Raw genomic sequence first — 19,617 nt, 5'->3', positions numbered from 1 at the left:
TGTTGTCTTCAATCTGCTTGACAAATATGGGGACAATTTCGTAATAATCTCAACAAGTAATTTATTCGCATCCAGCCAACAAAGTATTTTCGTCAGTTAACTTCCCTTTAACGTTAAGACTTCGATCTTTTTACTTCGCACAATTAAAGCAATCAATCATGGGACCCATTCAAATTTACTTTTAATGCGGTTCAATACGCTCCAAAAGTTTCCGAAAAAAATACATACACACAACATCAATCAAATTAAAATGGAAGTTTGTGATGAAATACGGTTAGAGGCGGATTAAAAAGAGTAAAAGCAGTTCGACTTTAATTTTGATTTTGGGGTTATTAATTAGATGGCTTTGGCTTTGAAATTTGGAGTAAAAAAATTAATACTTATTTAAAAAAAGTTTGGTGTTGACGCGGTAGTGCAAATAAGCTTAAGTGTGTATTTTGAGTATGTTACAAATACAGTTAATTTCGCTGAGGTGTGTTTTTTACAGGATCCTCAGTTTAGAAATACACAAATTTGCTTTTAAGAATATCTTGTTACTCCATACTCTAACATATATAATTACTAGTTTGCAACATACGCTTTTGCAGTTTGTTTTTCATTTAATTCAATACCAATTTACCATTAAAGCAAATTTCAATTTTATTTATCTTATATATTAATTATATGTTGCAACTAAAAACAAACAATAGCATAATTAGTTTTGCAGACGATACGGTGCTGCTATGAAAGGATTCGTACAGATCACTTAAACATTTGACTGAAGAGGATATCGTATTTCTCAAAACCACCAAAAGTTTGATAAAACCAAATACATTAATTTCTTAACAGTAAATGATACTATTACTATTCCTGAAACGTATTCTTTAAAGTATCTCGCTAGTACTGTAGATAGTTTGATTAGATCGAATTTAAGCAATCGCAAATGTAGTTTATAAACTTATAGGGTTACTGTCTAAATTTTACTACTTAAGAGACTTCTTAACAATCCAACAATTAGATCTGTGTATACGTCCTAAACTAACCACAATTATACCCAACAAACTTGCTGTTTCAGGAGAGTGATGGCCTGTTGGATATACGGCTATCCATTTTAAAATAATAAAAATAAAAATAATAAAATAATAGAAATAAAATAATTTTAAAAAAAGGTTAAATCCCATTAAATTATAATGACCATATATTTAATACCAGAAATAATGCCGTGTATCCTACTGCTTCTCAAAAAACACAAGAACAACGTTCTTATAAATATAATGCACCCGACTGTATAGGATTTTAAACTATTTATTTACTTTTATTGTATCTGTTAAGCTAATTTTTCTTTTATACCTAGTGATACTACTCACGAAGATTCTTAAACGCTTCCGTGGATGTGCTAAAGATTATCTTTATTTCTGTGGGTATTAATTTTTCGAAAATTAAGGTTATTATTATTATTATTATTGTTATAAACTATGAAAATCTTAGACTATTATTTTTCTCCATTTTGAAGTTATTTAAGTTCAAAGATGGCAAGGGGTAAGGCGCTATTCGTGACGTCATTTCCTGCATTGCGGGCGCATTCATTATATTCTGCAAACAGCGCTCGTTATGTGTATTAGGTTTTTGTAGTAATATTGTTGTTTTAGTGTTTTGGTGATGTATTTACTTGGAACAACATTTATCAAGGCATATTCTTCAATTTTACCAGAATAAAATTGCCAAGGTAAATAACAGGTTACATAGCTAACAGAGGCTAAATAAATGAAGGTAATATATAACAAATTGAAGGTATATAGTTATAAACGATTATTATTAAAATTAATTTAATAAAAAATCATGATCGAGAAAACGCTACCGTGAAACGGACAGCTTATTTTTATTCGCCGTCCTTAAGAAAAAGCCTTTTTGTAAAAAAAAATGACCAGTTGTAGTTTTAGGCAATCAAAAAATTTGGTATTTTATATCACCTTTCATATTTTCATTGTTGTTAAGTACATATAATTTCCTATATCTTGTTTTATATAAAATGAATTCAAAAAATAAATAAGAAATGAAATGTTCTTATCAAATTAATAAATAAAGCGGCTAATAACTTGAAATTTATTAACTCTATTGTTCAGACCATACAGAAATAAATTTTCTAACCAAAAAACGCTATACCACTCGGAAATCATCGAAATTATACATTTTTTTATATTAAGCGCCTAGGTCGATTAAAATTTGAATATATACTTTGGTCAGTTTAAATTTAGTAAATTGATCTGTATTCGATAAAAAACACTTAAGGTCAAAATGGTCTTCACAATAGCGTGCACGGGTTTGATCTAATAAAAAAAACTCGTATGTTGCCAAATTCCTCTCACAAAACAATACGTATTAGGTACTTTCTTTCCACTCATTTTAAATTATTACAATCATACACAACCCCTAAACTGGTCACTTTGGAACTAAATGCGCTCGGTATTCACAAAAAATTTCAAATTTTGTATATAAAATTTTTAAAAAATGTGAACTTCGTTGAACACTGTTGAATCTTTTCAGACGTTTCCGATAATTTATTCAAATTTTGCGTTATTTTAACGTTCACCAGTTCTAAAGGTCACATCACATCAGCTATGATACATAATACTCTAACAAACTAAATAAATAATAAAACTAAAACCTTTTTTACTAAATTCTCCGGACTCTGTATAGACCATTATAAAGTATTTGTATTATACATTCATATAATATTTTAGCTATAAACAAAATTAAACGCAATTAAAATATAAGAAATGTTTCTTTATTACTGCCCAATTTGGTACCAGAAAAAAAATTAGTAATATCGATCATAGATAAATATACAGAATATTTAGGTTAGAAAGAGCGATTTTTATAAGGATATCAAATTTAATACTAAAATTAAACAGGAATTCCGTTAATTGTAGGTAGTAAATTCATAGGGTTAGTAGGTTAAAATGCAGAACAGCAACAGTACCGCTCAACGAATAATTTTTCACTATAACTTTAGTAATTATACATGCAAAAGGTGTAACGGAACGAGGAAAAATTGATTTAATATTTTCTATTAGCTTACAAAAAAGGCATTTTGCATGTTTAGTGCAAAAACGTCGTATTTTATAACATTATTTAACCCTTTGAACCTGAAGTATTAATAAATTTCAATTATGTTAATGTAATTTTAGAAATGCCGAAGGTGCCTTACTAGTTTCCTTCAACTCAGTATGTACCTCTATACAAAGGTGGCAAGCCGCTGTATGAAAGAAATATAATTTGAGAGACTGGGATAAAAAATGATTTCATCAAATATGGGAACAAATTTTGATTTTTTCAGAGATTAGCAAGTATTTTATATTTTTTCAGTAGGTAACCTATAATTTTGTATAAGTTAATAGAAGCCGCTAGTAAATCTTAAATAACAACGTATATTTCAAAATGGCAGTAGGTATTTCACCTTTCTTGACACTTTTTGAAGTACTAAATAAATAAATTTGACGTTCATTAAATAAATTGCTGGCAACTCCTAGTAAGATGTTTAAAGGCAGAGGTTACCTTTGTCATAAAAATACGAAATGTTATTCTTATAGGCTTTCACTTGGACAAGGAATGTTGATGGAAGAAAATTATGGCGGAAATACTATGCGTTAGGAATAATTATTAAAATGCTTGTGTTTTACATCAGAAAAGATGAACAATCGATATATATATATATATATATATATATATATATATATATATATATATATATATATATATATATATATATATATATATATATATATATATATATATATATATATATATATATATATATATATATATATATATATATATATATATATATATATATATATTCTCACGTATTGATTCACGGATGGAAAAATGTGATGACACTATATTCCGGGATATCATCCGTTCGCTCGTTGAACTCCGACTGGAATCCTGCATCCGACTGGAATCCTGCAAATCCTGCATCCGACTGGAATCCTGCAGACGTTTCGCCAAAATCTCACTTGGCATCTTCAATGCTCGCGCTCCGAAAACACTTCGAACAGTGTACTGTTGGCGGATCTCCAAAAACATCCGATTGCTCCCGAACCAGAGCGGTAATATCCCGAAAATGTCCGAAGTGGCTCGGATCCGTGGGAAACGCAACTGATGCTGTAAAATTACACTTTCCGCTCGCTAGATCGGTGTATAACTAGGTATTAGAAAGGAGTATCAGGGGATGTATAAAAACGCCATTTAAGTCACAAATTTATTTGGCAGGAGCGGAGCGGAGTGAATTAGAATTATCAAAACATAGTTAACATAGTCACCTTCTAAAATGACCAGCATGCTCGATCGGTGTATAACTGAAATTTTAGAGCGCGTAGAAAAACATTATTTTTTTATATATTTTGCATTAAATAAAATATCATTCATTCATCAGTCATTGCCGCTGTGTTTAACTTCACCAATATGTTACATTGGTGTTGTAATATTGATTGTTAGTCTATATCCAGCTACTCATTTTAAAAGACGATTGTGGTTATTTTTATCTAATTAATTAAATAATAATTTCATGTTCAAATCATTATTTAGCATTCTTTTTGATATAAGACAACTTGGCAGTGATACTTTTTACAAAACTTCTGGATTCCACCTGCGTCGGTTTTTGTTGAGTCGAACTTGCTAGTCATTCTGTTGGCTTTTTCAGAGGTTAACTGAAACTGAACATCGTCTCAGATGACTGATCCCATGTTGGTGACAGGTAAAGACCTGAGTCACGGTTAAGATTGTCAGGTTGCTTATAGATTTCTATAGACTCTCGGATTTTTGGTTAGTAGAAGAATTGATTACATGCAATAATTTTAGTTTTATCGAATAAAATTTTATGTCCGGTTTCGTGTTCTTTGAGCCTAGTTGATATTTTTCGACCGGTCTCTCCAATATATTCTTTGCCGCATCTCAAATGGAATTTTGTCTTTGACGGACCGAAGATGTTGAGAGATTTTTGGACAATTGGTAAATCTGGTGTTGACGTTATATTTCTTTAGAATTTGTGATATGTGGTCAGTGATGTTTTGAAAATCTCCATTGAGTTTACAGCATTCCATGCATATGCGACAAAGAATACATTGGAGAGACCTAACGAAAAATATGAACTACGCTCAAAGAACATGAACGAGCCCTAAGACTAAGGCAAATAAACTCATCAGCAGTTTCCGAACACAATCACGAAACCGGACATAAAATTTTATTCGATAAAACTAAAATTCTTGCCTGTAATTAGTTCTTCTACCAACGAAAATCCCAAAAGTCTATAGAAATCTATAATCAAACTAGCAATCTTAACCGCGACTCAGATCTTTACCTGTCACCAATATGGGAATCAGTCATCCGAGACTGTGTTTATGCCCCTCATTTCGGTCATCTCCCCCTCAATCAATATATAAGGTAATTTTTCAAAGAAACTTCCACAGGCTACTGTAATACTTTTTACAATACTTCTGGATTCCTCCTGCGTCAGTTTTTGGTGAGTTTCAGTCAAGCTCTGAAGAAGCCAACAGGATGATTGGCGAAACGTTAGCAAGTTCGACTGAGCAAAAACCGACGCAGGAGGAATCCAGAAGTTTTGTAAAAAGTAGTGCCTGTGGAAATTCTATGCAAAATTTATTGGTATTGATCTTAGGAGATTCTCCAATGTAACGGTTACAACTATTCATAGAATGACGTACGAAATCACATTGCTAAATCTCGTATTTTCTTGTCTTTTTAAATACCGGATATATAAACGTTTCAAAATTTGCGAGAAAAAGACGATTTAATTTTACCTTCGTTAAAAGCACCTCTGAAAAATTTCGGTCCATCCCGACGGTGATGCAATTACCCAAAGCCGTATTGCGGGGACGTCTGTGTTAAACCTAACAAATTGCCGGTTGTTATCATAAAGATAACCCTAGTCCGGCTTTTGTGACAAATGATGGATGTCGTGAATCATGACCGCCATTTTTTTATTCTTCCGGCCATAAAAGTCAACATTTAAAACGTCGGAAATTGGAATAATAACTGGCAGTCTGTCTGGTTTGTACGTGGACGTACTGCAAATTTTCGGATAGAATAATGCAGGAAAACGTAAAGGGATTTAATTTTGAACAGCGTTTTGATAATGGTAACTAGTATTTAAACTGTTTTTCTCAATCTGTTTTTCGAACAACCCATATAATAGGAAATTTGCATGTCATCTATTATCTAATACCTAAAATCTTTTTTGTTCTTGGGCATTCTTTTCGCTATGATTATTATTTTATATTAGCAAAGACAGGAAGAGAGAGAGTGAGAAGCAGGAGGGAGAGAGGGGCAGAAATAGGGGTGAAAAAGGGTGAGAGAGAGATTTGTGTTGAGAGGGGGGGAGAGGGGGAGAGAGAGTGAGACTTCGATAATCACTTAGCATTATCATGTTGTTGTCAGTGTCAAGCAAAACATTACAATTTGTGGTTCGGATTTATGCTGTTAATACTTGATAGCCTGGAAGGGGATTCAGCAGTATTTCCAGAAGCTGTTATAGTATCTGATAGCGCTTACCTGAAAAGAATTGGTCAATGTCCCCTATTATAAGAAGTCTTGAGAATTCAATAAAAGTATAAGCATATTACAAGTCCGTTTTAATAAAAGCTATTCAATTTGGTGTAAAATTGCAAGCACTTGTACTTGTACAATTTGTAACGAAGAAAAATTGTAGGGATAAGACATTCAATTTACTAATAAAGCACAATTTCGCACATCAGTTTCCACCTATAACTGAGTCATTCATTCATTTACTTATGTATTACTTCGCAAGTTGACAATTTTCTCCTTTTTAAAATGATGTTGCTATTTTTTTTTTATTTATATTTTACATTTATATTTTTATACCTCGCTCGTCGAGATGTCAACACTTAGTATCTAGGCTTCCCTGGAGCATGTGATGTTTGAGATTTCAATATCGGATAGAGATCTATTTGCCATACTTATTCCAGAGGGGTGTCGGTCCTGCGGTGTATGCGAGCTTTCTCTACGCTCTAGGAGTATAACGACTGACCCCGAAAATTGAATAGTGGAAACCTTTCTCCCAAGTGTTTGACGATTACTCTAAAAAAATATATACTTCGAGATCTGCTCAACAGTTAATTCAAATAATGTACGCTATGTTATAAAACTTTTAACTATAAAACATCATCACCAAACCGATAACTAACTGACATGTTCTATTAAATTCCCTAATTTTATATTCTTACCTGGCGTCCAGTAATAAAAAGTTAACCATATATTCTTCCAACATTCCTGAGACCTGCCTGTATACTAACGAGGTCCTAAGTATAGGCTGCCAAACGATTTTTTAACCAATTACTTGGCAGGTTTTATATTCGGTAGATAATGAAGCGATAAGACGCCAACAAAATATCGTCCGATGAAAACGTCTAATTAGTAGACGGTGTTGTCAGAAAGATATATTATTTTGAGATGTTTCCAGTTCCGATAAATAGGCAGTCAGAAATACGCGTGTCGAATGACATTCTCGCCCCGCCTATTTTTACGCTTTTATTTATAGATAATTAATGATTCCGTTTAAAATCAATATAATCCGATATAAGCTTAAGAACTATTTTGGGGAACAAATTTACCACAAAATTTCAAACTTGGCGATGACATGTTCGCTTGGATTGATGTAAATAACGTAATAATTTTTTTTTACTGCCTTTGTAAACTAGATTAAATTTAGAAAAGATTAGCGCGATCACGAGTCGTGAAACAACTGAACGTTCGTGTTATATCAAAGCCCCTTCGGCGCTTATTACTGACATGCACTCAGCAAAATCAAAATAATATTAAGGCCTCTAATTTGGGCCGTACAGACAGTGCGCAAATAGTATGGATCGATCGCGATGTTTATTCAATAAATAATCCTTAAGTTTGGGTGGTCTCCTCTTTATAAATTAGTGGTATTATTTTTTTTATGTTTATTGATCGGAATCTCACTAAGTTTAATCTTCATTTAATTATACTACTTTCATCAGTACATTCAAGTATTAAAATACACTAGCTGGAAGTAACAACAAATATATAAACATGTGTCGACGCTTATACAAAAATCCGTTATTTTATTAATTACTGAAAATGAGTCTTTCCAAGAACAAGGGATTTCTTTTTTTATTGTTGTAAGCAGATCAGGGATGTGAATAATTTTTTAGTTCAAGAAAAAAGCACAGAAAACTCGTGATTGTGTTTTAATATGCTTACTCCAAAAAAGTTGTATATATACAAAAAAATCATATTTCCAACCATAACGTGACTAGAATAAAAATTAAATACATTTTAATCAAAATCAATTAAAATACTTTTGACTAATTAATACAAAAATACGATCTTTATTCAAAATCTAATCTAATAATATTGTCTAACCTAATCTACGTTTCAGAGTTTAAACTTGATTCACTCAGTATTATTGAAGACGGATGAATGCTATTACAAAATATTTCACTTCACAGAGCAAGGAACTTTGGCTAACATTTCTTTCATACCACCTAATAGTAACAACCACACTATATTAGTTCACTATTTTATCGAAGCCTTAACCCCTTGCTTGGTGCCCAATTAAACTCGTTCATCAAGCTTGTGTTGTATAATACAGGGTGTTTGGAAATTGAGTTCGGAAATTTGGAGGAAAGATTCAACGTTATATAACACAAATTCGAAATCGTAAGATTTTCCGAATTATAGCTTGTCAAAAATCATTTTTTTAAATTCCTCTTCCAGCAAAGGTGGTAGTTCCTCTTGGAGAAATTGCAAATACATTTCCCCATTAAGCGATCCGTTAAAAAATGAGGTGTTATAAGATTATCTTCTGTAATCCCTGCCCATACATTTAAAGAAAACCGGCGCTGATGTTTTCCTTCAATTTTTGCATGTTTCGAAAAATTACAATGCCGTCACGACTGAATGCAGCCTCGTCAGTGAATAAAATGACATTTAAGAATTACAGGGAATTTTGAATTCTTCATAAAATTTGATTGCATAAAATTACTTTCAATTGAAGCATTCGAACATGAAGGGTAGGAAGATCATTTTCGTGCAAAACTTCCCAACCGGTAGAGCAAGCAATTTTACCCTGAGCAGCAAGTTTTCTCGTACTCGTTAACGCGTCTGGCTCCACATTTGGAAGTATTCTTTTTTCTCTTGCATCGGTTCTTTTATACCTTGGTCTCCCTTTATTCATATTATCAGGTTTGAATGATTCTCTTTCACCAAGTCGTGCGCGATATTCAGTATTTGAATATTCCTGACAAGCTATTACAGTACCAATTGTATGATAAACTGTTTTAATAGAAACTAATTTTTAACGGATTGTGAAAATGACGTTTTCAAATTTCATTAAGTTCTGTTGGGTAAAATCACATTTACAAGTAAAATTCGAGCCGAGAATAAAAAAAGTGATTTGTGGCTAAACGATAGCACTTATCCACTTAAAACGAGAGTAACAGTTTTTGAGACTTTGTGATTCTGCTTAAGGCAATCTGTTCTATTTTGCAATATCAGTCTAAATAAATAAAATACAGGAAAAAAAAAGTTCAAAGTGAAGCGCCCTCTAGTGGCAGATCTCTGAAACACTTTTATTTTGTAACGATGACTTTTTTTGAATCAGGGCTGCGTGTAAAATACCAACTTATTCCGTTGAAAATTATGCCCACTGCGTTAAAAACATATTAAAAAAAAATACTTTTGACAAGCTATAATTTGGAAAATATTACTATTTCGAACTTTTGTTACATGACTTACTATAATTATTTTACCACATTGAAACTCTCCTCCAAGTTTCCGAACTCAATTTCCGAACACCCTGTATATTGTTCTTGCTATTTCATGCACAGACAAATTTCAACCCTGCACTGCAATTTTATATATTGAAGCCGCCTTAATCTATGCAAAAATATTTGAAAAATTCCTTTATATTTGTACTGAACTTTTATAATATTAATTAGTATCAGTTAGGATTAATGAGTAAACCGTTCTTATACTCGTATTCATGTGCAAAAATTTGAGTTGTCCAGCTGTCTCCTAGCGGTAATGTTGGTCAGATTCTATTAGACCATTAGGATCGGCATTCAATGTATGAGAGACAATTTAAAAACGAAACTATTCTTTATACAAACCACGTTTATCTGAAATCGATAAAAAATTTAACCTTTGATGGACGCCTTACAATTTGATTTCCCTTTTGCATATTACCAAGCATAGTGCAAATCAAATTAATGTAGTTAATTATAGGCATTGGACTGTCTGCGTTTTTAACATGTTATCATCAAAGCTTTCAAATAATATCGACTCGATCGCTACATATCTTCTCGTCCCCTTTCAGGGAATTTAATTTTGCCCCCGCAATCTTGAATGGTCATCTCTTTTATAAGCCTCAAAGGTAAAATATTTGAGACAAGTATTTAGACTCCAAACAAACTTCAAAGCAAACTTATTTTTCAAGGGATTCTGTCTTATCGGAATGTGTGCTTTAAAAAAAAAGATTTTAACATTGTACATATATTATTTTTCATGTTACCGCGACAACGATTCACATTGATTTAATACTAATAAATTCCACATGAGCACAATTTAAGTGTATGCATAGGTTGAGTGTGCTCTTGATTTAACCCTAATAGCGTCATAATGTTTGAATTATATTTTGTGTCTTCACCAATGCATCCGTATACGGCTAGGTATACTTTTTCTGACACTACATAAAAATTGTTTAAAAGAAAGACCAGAATATGAACGCATACATCTATTTATTTTAATTTATTAAAACCTTAATCACTTTCTCATGAAATTTAGGCGGGGTAAATGTTAACTCTGCTTCATCACGGGCTTCATGATTGATTGCATTCCTGTGCTCCATGCTAGAAAAGATTGTAACACTTTTTCGTATTGATTTTTTTAAGTGCTTTTCAGAGCTAGCCTTAAAAACACTCTTTCTGGTCTTTATGAACATAGAAAAATTCCTCATCTTAACTTTCCAGGGCGAGCAGTCTCAAAAAATCACTTTGCTATTGTTCTTTCACCTGACCATTTATTTTCATTTTTTGGATTTGAAAAGCGAAACCATAGCTAGCAAGCTAGTTTAATTGACAAGAATTCAAACAATAGGATTTAGAAATTAACAAAAATCGTCCCTATCAAGAACTGATGTATAAAATGAAAACAACTGGTAATATTGTCAGAATGGGAATTTTAAAATCATTACATGACTGAAGTCTCAATCCAGTCCATTTTTAACCAAGAACATACAAAACGTATGCGAAAAATAAAAAAAAAATATTGATAAAAGTCCAAATTTAAAAATGATTTATCCAAATTTTTAACTCGAGAGGAAGACTAAAGGAAGAGAGCAAGATTAAAATTGTAATTTTAAAATTAGTATTAGTTTTCTATTGTTTCGGTTTTATACTTGGAATGAAATAAGAACACACTTTACACACACGTACACGCAAAAAATACACTTATAAATATATTCCTGTTTAACAATTATATTCAATGCGTATATAACTGACCATCTCGAATTAAATTACATGGTGAAATCAGTGAGAAAAAAAATTACTATCTACTAGGCATGACTATTGACGATACTTTGAGATGGGTTCGGGGGTTGATGTGTTGAGTTTTTAAGGGGCAAATTATCATGGGCTATGTTTGTCATTAGAATATTACCACATTTTTTATTTTAACTAAACCGTTTTAAAGATTATGTAAAGAAACTCTATACACCTTCGTGTGTGGACTCTATCTTGCTCTCGTACCGTCAAACGCACTTTCCTGCGGAGTGGTCAATTCGGAACTGGCACGCTGGGCGGCATCCCGTCGGCTGCACAAACGGTCTGGCACGCACTTGGACTGTCATAGATGCATGACAGTCACGCGACTCTGGCGCGTTCACACATAGCGGGGTTTCACACATAGCAACGAAAACTAATAGGTTCTTAACAGTTTATTATTCTAGTTGTTCATATACCTACACTTTGTTGTTTGTTATCTGTTATAAAATAAGAAGATTTTACCTTATTTTCTCAATCTATCTATCATGAATTGTTAGAAATTCATAAGAATAAGCATAATGTTTTCCAACATTTCGGTATTCATAGCTATTAAAACCCTATCTAAATTGGTGTTTGTTATGCAAGCAATGGCTAGTTAGAATATATGGCCGTGTGCACCTTTTTCCTGGACATAGTTAAGTTTCGTTTGGCTATTGTTCCATTTGGATATCTCAAAAACTTGTTACCTAGTTTTAGTTTAAGTTTAAAACTGCGATTAAATCATTTCTGGAACTTAAGCATTCTATGCTAAATGTTAGAATATAGCATCACGTCATATCCGAGAAGACTCCGTAACAAAGAGGCGCCGCAGGCAAAAAAGACAGAGAGGGCAAGTTGCGGCGAGGAGATATAATTAGGGTCTTATTATGCGATGTTTTTTGGGTTTACGATAAGTTTAGTTACGACGTAGTTGTCGAAGCGATAGAATTAAATTCGATTCTGCTTCATTAAGTTGTTTTGATTTGATTATCCTTACATATAACTGAGCATTTAGCATCGCTTTGAATGACAAATATCTTAATGTGTTTCTTTCATATTGTTTATGTTTCTCATATATTTTATCCGAATTCGTCGGCACCAAACATCTCATTTATTAGATTAACTGATATCAATAACATCCTGTAAATATTTATATAATCTAGTAACTTAGTTATATATTAATAGATCTTTATAATCAATTTTCCGTAATTAATCGACTCTTGTATACGCCGCGACCAACTCAAATCGTTTCTTAAATCGGTTCTGACGGTTATCAGCTCGTATATAATTATCGGAACACGATGTTCAATTAAGGAGATGAGATGAAGAGCGAGCGGAACAAAGTTAAATTACAATGCCACTAAGTAGTAATTAATCAAAAATTTCTTACGGGCGTAGGTGGAATTACGAATGAACAATCCATCATTACGAAAGTACAAAATCGCATTTAATAAATAGATATTGATGTTGCGTTTAATTGCGTTAGATATTTTCATTGTAATAATACGAAAAGTCGGCATCAAAGCCAGCTGTGACGGTTTTTAATATAACCACCTCAAAATCTAATAATTAGAAAATATTTTCGTTCCGGCAATTTTCTTGAGAAAATGTTTAATCGTTGCGTTAAATTCGTTGTTGGCATATTTCTCCGACGACATCCGAGACAAGACGATGAACGATGGGCGGCTTTTAGTAACTACTGAAGTAGCTAGAGACTTTAAATATAATTAAAATTTTAGAAACAAAATTAAAGGTGTGTTGAAGTATATTATGAAAAGTATGGAGGGTTCACTTTTTTGGTGTTCCTTATTTATTATTATGGAAATGCGGCAGATATCACCATGATGTTTTATTGTCCCAGGAGACTACTGAATTTATCACCATGGTTTTATTATCACTTTCATGACTTCTAGTTATTTATAATTCTCTGAGAAAGAAATTGTTGCTAAAAAATTTGCTAAACGAAAAGTTATTTTTCTTTAAAGCGTTCAATTTCCTATAAGAATTATCAATACAATTGGCTTAATGATGTATCGAAATCGAAGATGCAAACCTATAATGAGGATAATCTTCTCATTAATATTAAGAGCTCAGACGTGGTAAGTACTTTCTAGAGGTAAATAGCAACTAGTTTTTGTGCCAGATCCAGAAAAAAATCGTTTTTTTTCCCACTTCAATGAACTTATATGCAGCGACAAGCACCACACATATGCCTTCTCTTTTTATGACATGTTTGGAAACCTAAATAATCAGTTGGATTATGTCTGAAAATGATGGACTTTAACTGTTTCAGAGTCCATTCAAAAATTTCACGTTTTCGCAATTATCAAATGGGAAAATATACCTTATATACAATAGACAAATTTCAATATTTAATTAAATATAAACATTTATTATCTCTAAAGTCAATGGTTTTTTACACTTTCTTTATGTGTATTAATTAAAATTTTACCCCAAACCAACCAACCAAATAGTACTTCCGATGAAGTACTAATTGGATAGTTGTTACCATTACCCAGCGTATTGTTATGTCTATAAAAGACGTATTCAGTACTGGGTTTTTTGTGATTTATATACTTTTGGCACGAAAATTGACAATATCATATAACTTTGACAAATAGATATGGTCATCGTATCCTTCTGTGTTCGATGAAACGGAGCCAGCAATACTCAACTAATAATTAAATTAATAGAAAAAAGTTAATCTTGTCTTGGTTAGTTTATTTATTGTCAAGGTCAGTGGGCAACGACTGCGTGCGTAGCTTTTTACCGGTAGAGCTCTCGATAAATAACCCTCACTTTGCGAAAGAACTAGACGATCCATAATGATATTCGCAGGTGCGAACTCTACTTGCATGACTGGCACTTAATAGAGGGCAAAGGGGAGCCGGGAGTCTAAAAGACAAGGCGACTATACAGGTCGACCCAAGAGTCAAGTGGCCGAGGGATACGGCGAATATTTCAGGGTTGAAGTCGGAAACCAGAAAATTACCTTCTGACAAAGCATCTTTAACAGGGCGTTATCCTTAACGAGCCGAATTTCTGCTGACTAGGTGCCTATTCGGCAAGCATGCCCTAGATAATTGAGATACGTTCCGACTTGTATTTTATAATCAATTGCGTTTTTAACCTTAGACGTTAATTCTTATAGCGAAATTTCCAAGAACCCACCATCAAGGTTCAAGATAAATTTCGTAGGCTTGTAATCTTGGAACGGGTATAATCATTTCATCATTCCTCCAACTTAGACTTTTCAAGTGGTAGGATATTACTTTTTATAAAACTTCTGGATTCCTCCTGCATCCATTTTTGTTGTGCTAACGTTTCCTCAATCATCCTGTTGGCTTCTTCAGAACTTGACTGAAACTGGCTCGCGTTTTACTCTATACCTGCTTGTATATTGTTGGAATGGGGCGGAGCTAAATGAGGGGCATAAATGCCGTCTCGGATAACTGCTTCCCATATTAGTGACCTCAGTTGTGATTAAGATTGTTAGATTGGTTTTAGATTTCTATAGACTCTCGAATTTTTCGTTGGTAGAAGAATTGTTTACATGCAAAATTTTAGTTCTATCGAATAAAATTTTGTCATGTTCTTTGAGCCTAGTTGATATTTTTCCTTTGGTCTCTCTAATGTATTCTACTGAATGCTGTAGATTCCTGGCATCTCAAATGGAATTTTGCCTTTGACGGATCGAAAATGTTGAGAGATTTTTATACAAGTGGTAAATTTGATTTTGTCGTTATATTTCTTTAGAACTTCTGATATGTGATCAGTGATGTTTTGAACGTAAGGTAGGAGAACAGTGGCAAGGTTGAGGTAATCTGGAAATTATTAGAGAGAAGAGCAAATGTAAGTTGTTATAGTAGCCTGTGGAAGCTTCTTTGGTTGGATATTCTATTCTTGGGATTGCTTCTTAGTTAGCACCAGGTGGCCCGTTTCTTGGGGATTAACACATTACTGTAAAAGATATAAAAAAAATTTGAACACAAAAGTATTGTAGAATAACTTATGAAATAAAAAAATTATATTGTTATATTGCTAGAAATAGAATGAAAAACAGAACAATCGGCCTAAATTCCTTTTCGCAGGAAATAATTCAAGAAAGTATTTGCGAAATGTTGCCCAGTCCCGATCTCTGGATCCCACTGTTCGAACCACCTTTTTGCATCAGTTAACAAAAATCGACCACTCTTAGCTAAAGTTTGTACATCGGACCAATATAACTCACTTTTGAAAGATTCAACCTGACACACGTTTGGGAGTCCTCGGATGTTTTCGGTAGACTTTTACAAGGTGTTTTGACATTTGTCGATATTGTTGGTTACGTCGCACGTCACTTAGTGCAAATATGTAACCAAAATTAATAGTCCTAGGAAATGTTTAATATGAAACAACTTGATAAATTTCTTCAGTCAGTCGTTTATTAAGTACTCGCTCCGCTGGTGCCAAATTAAACTAGGGAATAAAAAGGAGTTTATCAAACTTGTTGCATAATATATCTACTATTAGCGATTTCTTTGTTAAATATTATGAGTTTTGGATACTGCATTTATTTATTTTTAAGATAGTAACACAGACTACTAATGGAGTTCTATGAAGAAGTCAACTCGAAATATTAAACAGACGCATCTCAGTCTTACAAATCGATACTTGCATTTAGCCTGCAAACGTCGCTTGAATTAAATTCAAAATATTTTTTTATTTTCTCTAACGTTTATTTTTCTCTATGTTTGTTATATATATATATATATATATATATATATATATATATATATATATATATATATATATATATATATATATATATATATATATATATATATATATATATATATATATATATATATATATATATATATATATATATATATATATATATATATATATATATATATATATATATATATATATATATATATATATACGCCAACTTCCTACATAAAGTAAAGTAAAAGTGTAAGTGTATCCAAATTACTTTTTTGTTAAAAGTTTCCGATGTTTTGTAGTTTCGGATATATGTCATTCCATAGTAAGCGGGCCACTAGGTAGTTTATTTTGGGTAACGAAACTTCAATAACTTGGTCTAATTTGTTTAAGCATATCTCATTGTGCACTTCCCTTATAGAGCCGATTAACAAAGTTGATGTTTAAAATTTCCAGTTCAATTAAAATCCGTTTAAGGAACTATCTAAACGCAATTAATAATGGTTCGTGTACACGCACCAACCGTACATTAACCTGACACTGCGGCTTTTGATTCTCAAGTAAATTTTAACTACTTCGACGCGCCCCTTTTATAATACACGTCATACGCAATTGGGACATCTTTGGTAACGCACCCTTTGAAAGTTATTTGGTGTGACAGTACTTTCAAAGAAACCGTATCGTTTGTAGGAGTCGACCAAAATGCGGAAAAGTTGTAAACTAGGTTTTAAATTTTCTGTTATCGATTCCCATTGCTTACAGAAGGTAAAGATAACGTATTACAAAATTGCCTATTCCCTTCTTTCGTCAATTATCTGCCGTATATCATTTTTTATTGTAAAAATTAAATCACAATTAACGTTGGGATAAATTTGGTGACGAAAATTTTATTGTTTGTCGAAGATTTGTAAATAGTTTATTATGTTATTAAAAAAATTTAAATAGTGATTCAATCTGACTACTACGAGCCTAAAGGGTTTTAATGCAAAAACTTACTCTAATTTTGGGGTTGTTTTTACATCAGGTATATTATGTAACAAGTGCGGGTGCCAATATACGGGTGACTGAAGAAGTTTATTAAACTCTGTCCTATATTATAATTTTTCTACGGGTGAAAGTTTTTATGTACACTGACTCACAGCTTAAATGATGCAGTCGCTATAACAATGTCCCTTTATTTATTTGGAAAAATATATCTTATTGAAATTAAGTTAGTATAGAGCCTTCTAAAAAAGTTTGAATTAATTAAATTATATACAATATTAACGTCACAGCTTAAATGCTGCAAAATACAATTTACAAAAATCAATAGAGAAAAACAACTGTATAATTTGAAATACTTCTGCTAATATTTAATCGGGCATTCCTCATTATCGATAACGGCCTGTAGTCTTCTGGGTATTGATTCAACTAATTTTGTATTATACTCCGGGAAATTGTGTTCCATACTTCAGTAATTTTTACTTTTAATTCGTTCTTGTTAGATATTGGCGCACTATTTACTTGGTTTTTTAATGTCAACAACAAATTTTTAATTACATTTAAGTCTGGTCACTGGGCTGGTGTCTTAATAATATTTGGGCAGTTATAGCGCAACCAATTGCGGACCCGAAATGAAGTGTGCTTTAGATCATTGTTATGACCGATAATTGTTACCCATATATATATCCAAATACACATATTGGTTCACCTTGGTTTCCTTCGAAGAAATGCATATTACCTACTCGTGCAGATAACATACAGCCCCACAACATTACTTCAACTCCACCGTGCTTTACCATAGCTTGTAAATTTTTTAATTTTAATTCTTCCTTAGGCTTTCTCCATATTGATCTTTTCCGATCAGATCCAAATAGCTTTATTTTGGTTTCATCGGCAAATATTACTGAATTCCAGAAGTTCAAATCTTTGTGAATATGCTCTCTAGCGAATTACACCCTTTTCCAAACCGTCTTTCCACCTCTACACACATCTTTGGTTTTTTTGGATAATTTGATACCTCTCTTACAATCCATCTTTTCTCACGTTTATTGAAGATTTCATTCGGAGCTAAGTTTGACTTATTCTGAACCCTATTTTCATAAAAGTGACTCTCATTGATATGCTGAACAGTTGAACATTTATTTACCATTTTGGCTATATCTCTTTGGCTGTATCCATTTCTGTGATGAGTAATAATTACATTTCTCTCAGAAATTGTAGTCCGATGACCCATTTTAAAAAAAAATCGTTTTACTGGACGAAAGCGTATTTTAAAATGTCAAACCAAACAAAAAACAATATCAGTAATAAATAAAAGCCACCCCGACGCTTGGTAAATTTCAAAGTGATAAGTTTTGACCCCGGTTATTATTTTTGCATCATTTAAGTTAAGCTATGACGCTCATATTGTTATTGTTAACTAAGTAAGGCATGTTTAAGACAAAAATTATTCACACTTTTTTAGAAGGCTTTTTACTAACTTAATTTCAATAAGTTGTTTTTTTCCAAATAAATAAAAAGACATTCACACCAGTTAGTTTAGCTATGCGTCATTGTATTTTTTGCCCGATTGACGTGTGACATATCCGTCAGGATTGACAAATGGCTAAAATTTATCGAAAACATAAGATCGCTTTCAAACCGGTGACTAAAATCCTCGAAACTTCTGAAGTGACAATTTCGTTCTTTTGTTTGCCACTTGAAGTCCTTGATATCCCATAATGACTTATCAGATAACTATTTCGGGTAGCACAGATTCGCTAATACCCATATTCAACCATTTATGCAGAAATCATCATCTGCTAACCTCTTGCCTCCACCGTTGAACATACGTATCCTCCATCTCCTTCCACACTATTCTGTTTTGTGCCTTCTGCTTCGATTTTCCCGCAGTTTTTCTCAGGTCGTCTTCCATCTTGTGGAGGGTCTACCCCGATTTCTCTTATTTTCTCTGGGGCTTCATTCTATTAATCTTTTGGTCCACCTCTTATCGCTCCAGCGCGCTATATGACTAGCCCATCTCCATTTGCCTGGTAATTTTTTGTCTTTGTCTCACTGGTCTTGTAATTCCCAGCATTGCTCATTCCATTTTTCTTTGATTTACTCTCAACTTATCTGCAGACTTTTTAGTCAACGTTAGCATTTTCGAGGCGCATGTGCTCACTGGCAAAATGCATTGGTTGTAGACCTTTTTCTTTCAATATATCGGCAAGGCCCTACCCAAATATGTTGCAATTTACCAAATACCGCCCATTCCAAACTCACATGGCGTTGAATATGGCAAGTTTGATTATCTTTACCTATTCTAATCTCATTTCCCAGACAAGTATAGCTAAATCTGATCTATTTCGCGCCCGTCTATTTT

The sequence above is a fragment of the Cylas formicarius genome, unplaced genomic scaffold, assembly GCF_029955315.1.
Source record: "Cylas formicarius isolate icCylForm1 unplaced genomic scaffold, icCylForm1.1 PGA_scaffold_10__41_contigs__length_53128322, whole genome shotgun sequence".
NCBI classification, from domain to species: domain Eukaryota; kingdom Metazoa; phylum Arthropoda; class Insecta; order Coleoptera; family Brentidae; genus Cylas; species Cylas formicarius.
This window is presented reverse-complemented; position numbering follows the sequence as displayed.